Genomic DNA, 13,665 nt, shown 5'->3' with positions numbered 1-13,665 from the left:
GAGGTTTGCTATATTGGTCTTAAGAAAGGTATTCACTAGGAACACCACAGGGTTGACCATACACAACCCCCCTAGTCTCCTTGTACGGTAAGTAACCTCCCTCTTCACTAGGTTCAGTCTATTCCCCCATAACATCTGGAAGAACACACTGTAGACCCGGGTCCAGAGAGGTTCTGGCAACATACATACACTGCCCAGATATATCAACAAAGGGAGCAGGAATGTTTTGATCAGGTTAACCCTTTCCCGGAGGGTCAAAGACCAACCCTTCCACTGATCCACCTTCTGAGCGGCGATCTTAAGCCTGCTGTCCCAGTTTTGTTTGGGGTAATCCCCTTGGCCAAATTCAATGCCGAGAACTTTTGAAGATTCCTGGGGCTCTGGAAGGGCGTCCGGGAGATCAAAACTAGGATCTCCCCCTCCCAGCCAGAGACTCTCACACTTATCCTGGTTGATCTTGGACCCGGATGCCTCCGAGTAGCGGTCCACCTCTGACATCACCCATCTGACCTCCTCTTGTGAGGAGACAAACACAGTGACATCATCAGCATATGCTACCGCCCTCAGAGCCGAATCCGGCACCGCCAGGTCCATTCTCACCCCCGCCAACGGTCCACAATCAATCCTCCTAAGGAAAGGATCAATTGCAAACACGTACAGCAAAGGGCTTAAAGGACAACCCTGACGGACACCAGACCCAACCTCAAAGGAGCGACCAATCCAACCATTCACAAGCGGGAAACTCTCTGCCCCTGCATACAAGGTCTTAAGCCAATCAACAAACCCCCCCGGCAGGCCATATCTCAGAAGAACAGACCAGAGGTACTCATGGTTAACCCGATCAAACGCTTTTGCCTGATCCAAGGACAGCAAGTACCCCTTCCAGTGGCCAGCCCTACCCTGCTCCACAGCCTCCCGGACACCGAGCACAGCACTAAATGTACTGCGGCCCGGAACAGAGCAATGCTGAGCCCCCGAAAGGAGCCGGGGTGCAAACTCCACCAGCCGGTTAAACAGCACTTTTGCCAGAATCTTTCTGTCCGCATTGAGAAGAGCTATGGGACGCCAATTCTCAATGTGGGACGGGTCTTTACCCTTTGACAAGATGATCAGCGCTGACCTCCTCATTGTCTTTGGCAGAGTGCCCGAGGATAGACACTCATTAAAAACCGCAGTCAAGAGGGGAACCAAAGTGTCCTTAAAGGTCTTGTAGAACTCAGATGTTAAGCCATCCGGACCGGGTGACTTCTTGAGGGCAAGCCCATCAATCGCCATCCTGACTTCCTCTTCCCGGATCATCTCTGTCAAAATGTCAAGAGAGGGGTCTACTCCTGGTTCAGGGATGGTTTCAGCCAAGAAAGCTGATACCTTATCTCGATCTAGATCCTTCCTTCCCAAGAGGTGCGAGTAGAAGGATCTGACGACCTCCAGGATCCCTGATCTGGACCTTTTCAAGGATCCCGTACTATCAATCAGTCCTGAGACTATTTTACTATTCACTGACATCTTGCAGTTTCTGTAAGGGTCGGGCGAGCGGTACTTCCCGTAATCCCTCTCAAAAACCAAAGATGCGTGTCTGTCGTACTGGCACTTCATCAACAAGGACTTCACTCTGGAGATATCCTCTCGGCTACCTCCAGTCGAGACAAGGTTCTCAAGTTTCTTCCTCAGGCCCTGGTACAAACGGTACTTGTTTAGGCTTCTGAGGCCCGAGAGCTGGCGGAAGAATCTCGCAACCCTTTTCTTGAAGATCTCCCACCACTCTGACTTACTGCTACAAAGGCCCAGCAATGGTACCTGGCTCTGAAGAAAATCCTCAAAGGACTGTCTTATCTCCGCTTCTTCCAAGAGAGACGAATTCAGCTTCCAATAGCCTCTGCCCATCCGGGGGGTCTCTGTGACATTCAGAGAAAACAAAATTAAACAGTGATCGGAGAACTCCACCTCAACAACAGATACTGCTGAAGAGACGGCTTCCTCCTTCAAATAAAACCTGTCTATCCTAGACCTACAACTACCCCTATGATAGGTGAATCCCGCGTGGCCTGGGGTGTACCGGATGTGGACATCCACCAGGCGAGCCTCACTTGCTATGCTATTAAGGGCGACGCTATCATAAGTCAGCTTGTCTCTGGAACCTCCCCTATCTTGGGGCCTCGTGACAGCATTGAAGTCCCCTCCAAAGACCACCTGCCGACTTGTAAAAAGATAGGGCTTGATCCTCATAAAGAGACACTTCCGGTCCCACTTAGACTGTGGGCCGTAGATGTTAATAAGGCGAAGTTCTTGTCCCTTCATGAGGACATCTAAGATCAGGCACCTCCCCATTTCTAACTCGATAACCCGTCGGCATTCTACCGCTGAAGTAAAAAGGACCGCCACTCCGCTATACGGCTCGGCCCCAAGAGACCAGTAGGAGGGCCCATTCCTCCACTCTCTTTTAGCCTTGTAGATAGATGACATATCTGTTAGCCTGGTCTCCTGCAAAAATAAAATATCAGCATTAATGTGGGCAAAAAAATCATAGGCCGCAAATCGAGCTGTATCTGACTTAATGCTGGCAACATTAATGGATGCCAGAGTCAACGGAGAGGGTGCCGCCATCGAGGGTGATTGAGTTAGATAGCTTTCTTTTTCCCACCATCCTTCCCATCCACCCCACCACCCTCCTCATCAGATGATGGTTTACCCCTTTTTAGTGAGATGGATGTGTCCATTTTCCCATTATATACATTTTCCTCGTCCCCTGACTCTGGGCCAGTCTCCCCCCCTGAAGACAAAGATTCCCCAGGGAGAGAGGACTCAGCGTCTCCTGTGAGCCCCCCCGCAACATCCGGAACCTCACCCCCCGCCTCCTCCCCCTCCGAAGAGGAAATGTCGCGGAGGGCTCGGAACCGGTTGGACAGACCAATCAGAGGGAGATCAGTTGTACCTTCCTTTGGCATCTGGCGGGTGGGAGAAGATATTACATCTCCTCTTTTTTTATTCCTCCGAGTACCCCGCTTTGTTTCTGCCCATCCCCCACTGTTCTCATCCGCGCTCTCACCATGGGAGGACAGTGAGGAGACGGCATCCCCCTCTTTGTGGATCCTCCCAATCTCCTCATCCAGTTCACTATCCCCCAGGGCCTCAGCAGTAAGACTGGCCGCAGGGACAGGATCAGGAGTCACCCCAGTTGGTTGATGCTCCTGTGAGTCCTGAATCTCCCTATCCCTTTGGCGCTTCTTGAGACGCCTCAGTTGGGCAGGCGTCTTCTGCTTACTTTTCTTCCCTGGCCCCTGCACCCCTTCATCCCCGACGGCCATCGCCCCAGCAGAATCCACCTCAAGGCTTACTCCCACCGGGGCAACAACCGCGTTGACAAAAGAACGAGGGCAGCGACTGAATGGGTGACCTAAGTCACCACACAGGTGACACCTAATCTCCGCACAAGATGCAGCGAGATGACCTATTTCCCCACACAGAGTGCACTTCTGCACAGTGCAATTGGCACTAAAATGCGTGGGGTCACCACATCTGTGACAGAGCTTCGGCTGACCCTGGTAGAAGATCTGGATACGATCTCTTCCGAGGAAGGTCGCAGATGGTATATGGGTAACTGTGTTTCCTGAACGCCTCAGTTTGACCATAAACGTCCAGGCCCCTGACCAGATGCCATATTCATCCCTGTTCTTTTTTGGGACCTCCACCACCTCTCCATACCGACCTAGCCACGTCATGATGTCAATACAAGAGAGTGATTCGTTACGGGTTAAAACTGTCACTTTCTTGACATTATTTTGGCGAGACACCGCCTGAATGGCAAAGTCTCGCCAGCCGGGTTCATTCTTTATCAGCTCATAATTCGACCAGAAGAGCTCAAGCCCCTCCGGCCGAACAAAGCTGATATCAAACTCAGGGGTACCATAAGGATGTATTAAGGCGTAGATGTCAGCTGCCTTAAAGCCCAACTTCAGCAGAAGCTCAACAACTTTAGATCTTGGAGGACATGTATCACTGCCTCTCCATCTCAGCCGGACCACATTCCTACGGAGACCACCTGGCCCGGCTGTAGGGAGGGACCACACATTATCCCCCCCTCTTTCCTCTCGGAAGGCTGAAAGACCATGTCTCTCTATCCAGAAGGATAGATCAACCTCCCTACCCTCTACATTGATCGATCTCTCCCCTCTCCTTAAGGCCCCCAGGAGACGCTGCTGCAAACTGCTCTCCCCAGAGCCAGAGGACGAGGAAGGTGCCCCCCTCCCCCCAGCGGTGACATTTGCGTAGCTGCGTACCGGTGCTGCCACCGCTGGGGGTGCAACTGGACCAGGCCCTACATCCCCACCACTAATCTGCGCCCCTTCACCACCCTCCTCCACATAATCCATACCCAAACCATTGTCACATGTTTTAGCTAATGTGCCCCCCATACCTCCACCCGTGCTACAGCCCAAACCACCATTCAAAGCCCCAGACAAATTATTAACAGATACATTCACTCCTTCATTCACTTTTACATTAACTTTCTCACTCATACTGGCTGGACCGGTGTGTTCTGGTGCAGATTTTGTACCATCAGCATCACTGGGTACCAGAGCTGGAGCCACCACCACAGGACAGGTCACCGGTCCCTTATACAAGGACCGGGAAGCCTGCCTAGCCTGCTTATTAGCGGCCCCAGCCCTGTTTTTATTGGTACCCTCCGCCTCATCAGTACTGGAGTTTCCTGCTCCTGGGCGCCGCTGATCTGGATCAGCGGCGCCAATACAAAATAGGGGTTTAAGTCCAGTCTTTCTGGGAGGCGAAGACATCTTAGCCCCGGCAGCTCCTCCACGACGACACCGCTGCTCCAAAGGAACAGCAGTGCCAACGCTCAGAGCCACCGGAGCTCCCGCAGCCGACTCTGGCACAAAATCGCCCCCCCCTCCCGTTAGGGAGCAACCCAATGTGCCAGAGCCCTTACTGCCCATCGCTGGGCAAATATCACTGTCCGACCTCACAGCCGATACACTGTCTGCTCCACCACTGTTACTGCAAACAGCTATGGAGCTCACCGCCACACTAGACTCCATACTCTCCCCACTCTCCTGCACTGAGTCCACAGCAGAACTCAGGCTGGGCTGAGAAATGGGGTTCACACAGTGAGCTGACCCTGCGGCCAGTCCGGGGGGTTCAGGGAGGGGGGTATATACAAATGTTACCTGCTCCTGGAGCTTGGTCTTCTTTGACTTCTTCTTTTTCCTTCCCCCAGGTGCCTCCTCTGGTAACTCATGTCCAAACGTGAAGTCCTGGAGGCGACCTGGGGACTCCAGGAGCTGGATCTGGGCCATCAGCGCCCCTCCCTGGTGACTGGTGCTACTCTCATCCCCCGAACCACCAGGGCCGCAGCCAGATGACATTGCCACTTGCCCTGCAGGGAGCCCACTGTATGGGGTGAGATGTTGCAGACCCCCGGGTGGATTTGGCTCAACATTATCGGCCTCCGCAACGTCTCCTTCCTCCTCCACCCGTGGCTGAAGCCCCCTCAGCTTTCTTTGCTTCTCCCTCTCCTTTTCTGCAAAGCGATCTTCATTCTGAAGCTTTTCTTTAAATGGCCCGCTGTTCTCCAAAATAAAAGTTTTCCTTTTCTTTAGATTGCTGATGCTGGTTTTAAGCTGTTTAATCCTTGCTGACAGCTCAGCCTTCTGGTGTTTTGACGCAGTTTCCATTAAGGCTTTTGCCTCCTGTACCTCCTCCTGGAGCCTATACAAGCTGCTCCTTGCTTCTTTATATCCCTGAAGTATCTCTGCAACACGGGATCCATAGGTGGTTCCAGGCTCCTGGGCCCTGGGCATTGCCCAATCCTCCTCCACACCTCCATGGGCATTTGGCTTTGCTCCAGGAGGAGTATCACAGTCCATAGTACCTGTAGTACCTTTTGTTGGAGCAGCCTTGCGGCTGCTCTTCGTCTCCATGGGCTCAGGAGGTGCTGGAGATACATCGCTGCATCTCCTGGCAGAGCGCCTTAACCCAGAGACCTCTGGTGCAGTTCCTGATGCTGGTCCCTCTGCAACTGGTCGCTGGCTCCCCCTGCCCCCCGCGGACCTACTTCGGGGGGCAGGTGTTGGGGTTCTCCGCTCTTCGCTCATACCAGGAAACGAACCCCCCCTCTGGGGAAAGGAAGGTCGCCCCTGGGAGAGAGGTGGATCACTCTCAAGGTCGAGCACACCAAACGCTCACAGGAAGCTCAAACAGGAAGATGCTCCCTCTAGTGGCCAGACTCCAGAGCTGTACTCACTACTCTGCTGGTGAGGTCACTGTGTACATACATTACATTACTTATCCTGTGCTGATCCTGAGTTATATCCTGTATTATACTCCAGAGCTTTACTCACTATTCTGCTGGTGAGGTCACTGTGTACATACATTACATTACTTATCCTGTGCTGATCCTGAGTTATATCCTGTATTATACTCCAGAGCTGTACTCACTATTCTGCTGGTGGGATCACTGTGTACATACATTACATTACTTATCCTGTACTGATCCTGAGTTATATCCTGTATCATACTCCAGAGCTGTACTCACTATTCTGCTGGTGAGGTCACTGTGTACATACATTACATTACTTATCCTGTACTGATGCTGAGTTATATCCTGTATTATACTCCAGAGCTGTACTCACTATTCTGCTGGTGAGGTCACTGTGTACATACATTACATTACTTATCCTGTACTGATCCTGAGTTATATATCAGACAGGAAGCTCATATCTTGCATTAATCTTTCTTTATTAATGCCCATAGCAGAATTTTTTATCTTCATTATAATAAAATTCAAATAGAAAAACTTTCCAACGACTTTAATGACTAAAACTCCCAGCAGTCCCTATAATCTCGGTAGCCTCCTAGTTCAGTGGCTCATATATAAGGGACTGCCCGAGAGTGATCCCTCCTCTTTCTTTCTGCTCATGGCAGATAAGTAACTTCTGTGTCTAACTGTTTGTTCTATGGTGTTTTATAGGTGATTCCTGTATTCTTGTTGTATTTCATGTCCGTGGCTTCTACCACTGTCATTTCCTATTTCAATATTTCATTCCTTCCTTCTTAAAAAAAAATATATATTATTTTATATTATTTTATTTCTGTCTACTTCTTTTGTGCCCAGTTAGCAATATCGTTGCTGGGCACAAGTTATCTTCCAGGGTCTTACCGGCCATACGTTTGTCCTTTTGCCTCTATTCCCCCCTTTGTTTTCTTTCCTACCTTCTAACGTCATTTCATTGCGCCGCCATTTTCTGGCTTGGCCGTGCCTTCTTCCCCTCTGTTTTCCTGCCGCGGGCTCTCCTGTTCGCGGGGAACGAGGTGGGAGGGGCCAGTCCTTAGTGACGCGTTCCTGGTGACGGGGTCGCTACTTCTCCGCTCAGCCAATCACAGCGCTCCTAGCCGAAATGTCGCCAGTCTGTGCGAGCGGTGAGTGGAGTAGCAGCAGAGCAGCGGAGCTAGAGAGTAGTATCAGGTAGTTAGCTATATTAATACATCTATATTTAGGAGCGATTCCCTAAGGGGCCTTGTATTCTCAGGGTGATTATAATCACTACTGGGAATTCTAGACCACCAGGATTAGTGATCCTTACAGCATTATCCCCCATAACCTATTAGCTTGGGTGCTTGTTGCTTAGCAACCAAGCCCTTCCTTTAGATATTATCTCCTGGCATTATCAGGCTACTTGTAGCCCTATAGATCATAATATGGCTGGAGATCATGCTGATATGGCTCAAGTGAGCTTCATGCGAGAGGGGTTACAGGGGGAGGCTTCCCAAATTCTATTCGCCTCCCAAATTCAGGAGCTCATTGCCAAATCAGTTCAAGCAGCCCTGGCTGCCGCCGCGGCACCTGATGTACCCCAAACCATTGTTGCGGCCGACATTGGAAAAAAGGGCAAAGCCCTGGCCATACGAAAACATTCCAATGTCCCTTCCGACTCCCGGCAGGGGAAGTAAATAATGTGCCTCAGACTGGGCCCGACACGGCCTGTCACTCCTCGCAGGTACATGACGCTATGCGACCCTTGGGCCTCAAGGAGCATCAAAAGAGGCAGAAGTCTGCCACGCAGACGAAACTGGACTCCTTCAATGACTCCTCAGCAGAAGAGTCTTCTGAAGAGTCCAAGTCAGAGCACAACACTGACTCAGGGTCCGAGGACGATACCACGGGGATTCAGGTGGATTTCATTGACGCCAATCCCGAGGGGTCCAATGACACGATTCTGGAAACCCTGGGACAACCATTCTTCAGTCCGGACGCTATAACGCATCCTAGGTCTGGGGACTGGGCCCCCCTTCCACAGGTGGCCCAGTACATTGAATATTGGACCAGACGTGCCTTGGACCGGGCTAACCGGAACAAGCTGAGGGCTGAATGCCCCAGGCCCTATGTGGCCAAAAAAGTGGCAGCCACTCCGGAGATTGACCCGATTCTCCTTAAGTATCTAACCCGGTCTGGCAAGCACTCAAAGAAGGGCATCGAACGGTCATTCAAAAAAATCCAGGACCGTATTTTAGATATGCTCGGTCCCCTAACAAAAATTTTAAACCTGTCGGAGCAGGCAGCATCTTCACAGCAACCTGTGGATTTGGACCAACTAAGGGGATGGGCCCAGAGGGCCATCTTCATGTTAGGTTGTGCGAACACAACCTGTTCCATTGAACGCCGTCGCTCAATCCTCATGAAACTCGAGCCGCAGCTTTCGCACTTGACCGAAAATGAGCCAGGTCCCTCAGCTGAGGGCCTGTTGTTTGGCGATGACATCATAAAAATATTAACAAGCTGGCAGGTCTGTTCACCAGCCTTGATAAGGCGCAGAACTCTCTAAAGAAGTCGGCCCAGTCGGCCAAGGTTTTTCACAAGGCCGGCAGAGGAAGAGGCCGATCTGCCGGCCGCAATAGCTCCTACAGGCCCTACTCTAGGCCCCCAGCCCAGGGCTATGCTCCTGCTCCACAGCAATACTCATTACCAGTGGCACAGCCTTTTTCCCCCCGAGGGGGCGGCCCTGGCGTGGACGTGGCGGTCGAGGGTATCCTAGATCCCGTCCATCTACTGGTGAGTACACTCCCACAGACATTTCCACACACAATGGTGGGGGGCAGACTGCAGTTTTTTACCCACGCCTGGTCCGCGATTACAGCAGATGCGTGGATCCTCCAGACGGTAGCGGGATATCTTATAGAATTCCAGTCCCTACCGACTATGAACCACATTCCACAACCAATTCGGTTTTCTACACAAAACATGACTCTCAGAGACGAAGAACTGCAAGAGCTCTTGTCAAAAAGGGCAGTACAAGAGGTAGATCCTCTCTCACCAGGGTTTGTCAGCAATCTCTTCTTGGTCAAGAAGAAGGATGGCGGCTACCGCCCGGTGATGAATCTAAGGGACTTGAATCAACACGTGACGTACCGTCACTTCAAGATGGAAGGTGTCCACCTTCTGTGGGACCTTCTCTGGCCATGAGTCTGGCTGGTGAAGGTCGACCTAAAGGACACGTATCTCACCGTCCCCATGCACCCGTCCTCCCAGAAGTTCCTAAGATTTCTGTGGAGAGACCGAATGTGGCAACTCACTTGTGTCACGATTCGGCTTACAGGTTGTGGATCCACTGTGTCAGCGAGGGATTGGCGTGGACCGTGCTGGTGGACCGGTTCTAAGTGGCTACTGGTGTTCACCAGAGCCCGCCGCAAAGCGGGATGGACTTGCTGCGGCGGTAGCAACCAGGTCGTATCCACTAGCAACGGCTCAACCTCGCTGACTGCTGAGAAGGCGTGGGACAGAAGGACTAGGCAGAGGCAAGGTCAGACGTAGCAGAAGGTCGGGGCAGGCGGCAAGGTTCGTAGTCAATATGGATAGCAGGAGATCAGGTAACACAGGCTTGGACAACACTAAACGCTTTCACTGGCACAAGGCAACAAGATCCGGCAAGGGAGTGCAGGGGAAGTGATGTGATATAGCCAGGGAGCAGGTGGAAGCTAATCAAGCTAATTGGGCCAGACACCAATCATTGGTGCACTGGCCCGTTAAGTCTCAGAGAGCTGGCGCGCGCGCGCCCTAGAGAGCGGAGCCGCGCGCGCCAGCACATGACAGCCGGGGACCGGGACGGGTAAGAGACTTGGGATGCGATTCGCGAGCGGGCGCGTCCCGCTATGCGAATCGCATCCCCGCCGGCAATGTCAGTGCAGCGCTCCCGGTCAGCGGGTCTGACCGGGGCGCTGCAGGGAGAGAGACGCCGTGAGCGCTCCGGGGAGGAGCAGGGACCCGGAGCGCTCGGCGTAACAGTACCCCCCCTTAGGTCTCCCCCTTTTTTTGTCCGACAACTGCTTTACCTGGGACGAGGACACCGGGAGTGAATGTAGGGTTTCCTCAAAGGCAGGCAGTACAGCAGGAGTGGGAATGGGGAGGGAGGGCAGAGGGTGAAGCTTGGCACGGGGCAGGGTGTCACCAGGACGGGGGCCATGAGGAGGCAAGGCACAGTCCTGATAAGCCTTGGGGGGACCAGGTGTAGGAGGAGGCACTGAGGCTTGCCTGACGGGACTGGGAGGGGGGGAGAGGCATTTTTTGTGGCAAGCAGAGTCCCAGTTCTTGATCTCCCCGGTGGTCCAGTCAAGGGTGGGAGAATGAAGCTGGAGCCATGGCAGACCGAGGAGGACCTCAGAGGTGCAGTTGGGAAGGACGAAAAATTCAATCATTTCGTGATGGGGTCCAATGCACATTAAGAGGGGTTTTGTGCGGTAACGCACGGTGCAATCCAATCTAACTCCGTTGACCGCGGAAATGTAGAGCGGCTTGACGAGACGGGTCACCGGGATGCAGAATTTATTCACCAAAGAATCCAAAATAAAATTCCCAGAGGCACCAGAGTCCAAGCAGGCCACGGCTGAGAGGGAGGAGTTGGCAGAAGGAGAAATCCGCACGGGCACCGTGAGACGTGGAGAAGCAGACTTTTAACCAAGAGACGCCACACCCACGTGAGCTGGGTGCGTGCGTGCGTTTCCTAGACGTGGAGGACGAATAGGGCAATCCACCAAGAAATGTTCGGTACTGGCACAGTACAGACAAAGATTTTCTTCCCTACGGCGATTCCTCTCTTCCTGGGTCAGGCGAGACCAATCCACTTGCATGGCCTCCTCGGCGGGAGGCCCAGGCGTAGATTGCAAAGGATACTGTGGGAGAGGTGCCCAGAGATCTAGGTCTTTTTCCTGGCGGAGCTCCTGGTGTCTCTCAGAAAAACGCATGTCAATGCGGGTGGCCAAATGGATAAGTTCTTGCAGGTTGGCAGGAATCTCTCGTGCGGCCAGCACATCCTTGATGTTACTGGATAGGCCTTTTTTAAAGGTCGCGCAGAGAGCCTCATTATTCCAAGATAATTCGCAAGCAAGAGTACGAAATTGGATGGCGTACTCGCCTACTGAAGAATTACCCTGGACCAGGTTCAGCAGGGCAGTCTCGGCAGAAGAAGCTCGGGCTGGTTCCTCGAAGACACTACGGAGTTCAGCGAAGAAGGACTGGACTGTGGCTGTGGCAGGATCATTGCGGTCCCAGAGCGGTGTGGCCCAAGACAAAGCCTTTCCTGAAAGAAGGCTCACTACGAACGCCACCTTAGACCGTTCTGTAGGAAACAAGTCCGACAACATCTCCATATGCAGGGAACATTGAGACAAAAATCCACGGCAGAGTCTAGAGTCCCCATCAAATTTGTCCGGCAGGGACAAGCGGAGGCTAGGAGCGGCCACTCGCTGCGGAGGAGGTGCAGGAGCTGGCGGAGGAGATGGTTGCTGCTGTAGCAGAGGCAGAAGTTGCTGTAACATGGCGGTCAACTGCGACAGCTGCTGTCCTTGTTGGGCAATCTGCTGCGATTGCTGAGCGACCACCGTGGGAAGGTCAGCGAGACTTGGTAGCGGTAACTCAGCGGGATCCATGGCCGGATCTACTGTCACGATTCGGCTTACAGGTTGTGGATCCACTGTGTCAGCGAGGGATTGGCGTGGACCGTGCTGGTGGACCGATTCTAAGTGGCTACTGGTGTTCACCAGAGCCCGCCGCAAAGCGGGATGGACTTGCTGCGGCGGTAGCAACCAGGTCGTATCCACTAGCAACGGCTCAACCTCGCTGACTGCTGAGAAGGCGTGGGACAGAAGGACTAGGCAGAGGCAAGGTCAGACGTAGCAGAAGGTCGGGGCAGGCGGCAAGGTTCGTAGTCAATATGGATAGCAGGAGATCAGGTAACACAGGCTTGGACAACACTAAATGCTTTCACTGGCACAAGGCAACAAGATCCGGCAAGGGAGTGCAGGGGAAGTGATGTGATATAGCCAGGGAGCAGGTGGAAGCTAATCAAGCTAATTGGGCCAGACACCAATCATTGGTGCACTGGCCCTTTAAGTCTCAGAGAGCTGGCGCGCGCGTGCCCTAGAGAGCGGAGCCGCGCGCGCCAGCACATGACAGCCGGGGACCGGGACGGGTAAGAGACTTGGGATGCGATTTGCGAGCGGGCGCGTCCCGCTATGCGAATCGCATCCCCGCCGGCAATGTCAGTGCGGCGCTGCAGGGAGAGAGACGCCGTGAGCGCTCCGGGGAGGAGCAGGGACCCGGAGCGCTCGGCGTAACAACTTGCCTGACATTCGGTTTATCATCGGCCCCGTGGTGCTTCACCAAATTGCTGAAACCGGTGGTCGCTGCTCTGCGTCCTTGTTAGACGAGCTAGGCTTCCTCATCAACTTCAAAAAGTCAGTACTTTGCCCTGCCCAAGAGATGGAGTTTTTAGGTTTCCTAGTGGATACCAAACAAGCCATCCTGCGTTTACCAACGGCCAAACTGGCCCTGATTCGAAAGGAAATCAGGAGCGGTATTACGCAACGGTCGGGCGTCTCTGAGGATTATTGCACGAATCGTCGGCTTACTGTCGGCGTCCATTCAGGCAATTTTCCGGCTCTACTCCACTATCGAGCTCTTCAGCGGCTCAAAGCCCTTCATCTTTGACAGGGCTTACAATATGCGGACAAAGTGACACTCTGTCCGGAATCAGTAGAGGAGTTGCACTGGTGGCTCCGCCACACCGTCGAATGGAACGGCAAGACAATATTCAATTCCTGCCCAGATGTGATCATAGAATCGGATGCGAGCCACTAAGGTTGGGGAGCTCGCTGTGGGCAGGACGCCACTGGCGGGATATGGTCAGAAGAAGAATCTCTTCTCCATATCAACGCCCTGGAGCTCCTTGCGGCATTTTTCGCCATCAGGAGTTTCCTTCCCCGGCAGTCCAATTGTTGCGTACTGTTACGTATGGACAATGTCGCAGCAGTGCAGTATGTCAACCGCCTTGGGGGCACGAGATCCAGAGTTTTGGCGGACATCGCGTCCGCTTTTTGCACTTCTGTCTGTCCAGGGACATTATCCCGGTAGCGTAATATATTCCAGGTGTGTCCAATTCTTTGGCGGACTGTAATTCCCGTTATTTGATTGACTCCAGCGATTGGATGCTAGATCGGTCGATTTTTCTAGCGCTGCGAGAGCTTTGGGGTCCTCTTCACACGGACCTCTTCGCTTCTCGTCTCAATCGGCAATTACCTCGATTTTACAGCTGGAGGCCGGACCCGGAAGCGTCAGCAGTGTACGGTTTCCGCCAGATTTGGCCGGAGGGGACGCATTAT

The sequence above is a fragment of the Hyla sarda genome, chromosome 8 (genome assembly GCF_029499605.1).
Source record: "Hyla sarda isolate aHylSar1 chromosome 8, aHylSar1.hap1, whole genome shotgun sequence".
Taxonomy (NCBI): domain Eukaryota; kingdom Metazoa; phylum Chordata; class Amphibia; order Anura; family Hylidae; genus Hyla; species Hyla sarda.
Note: the sequence above shows the minus strand (reverse complement) of the source record.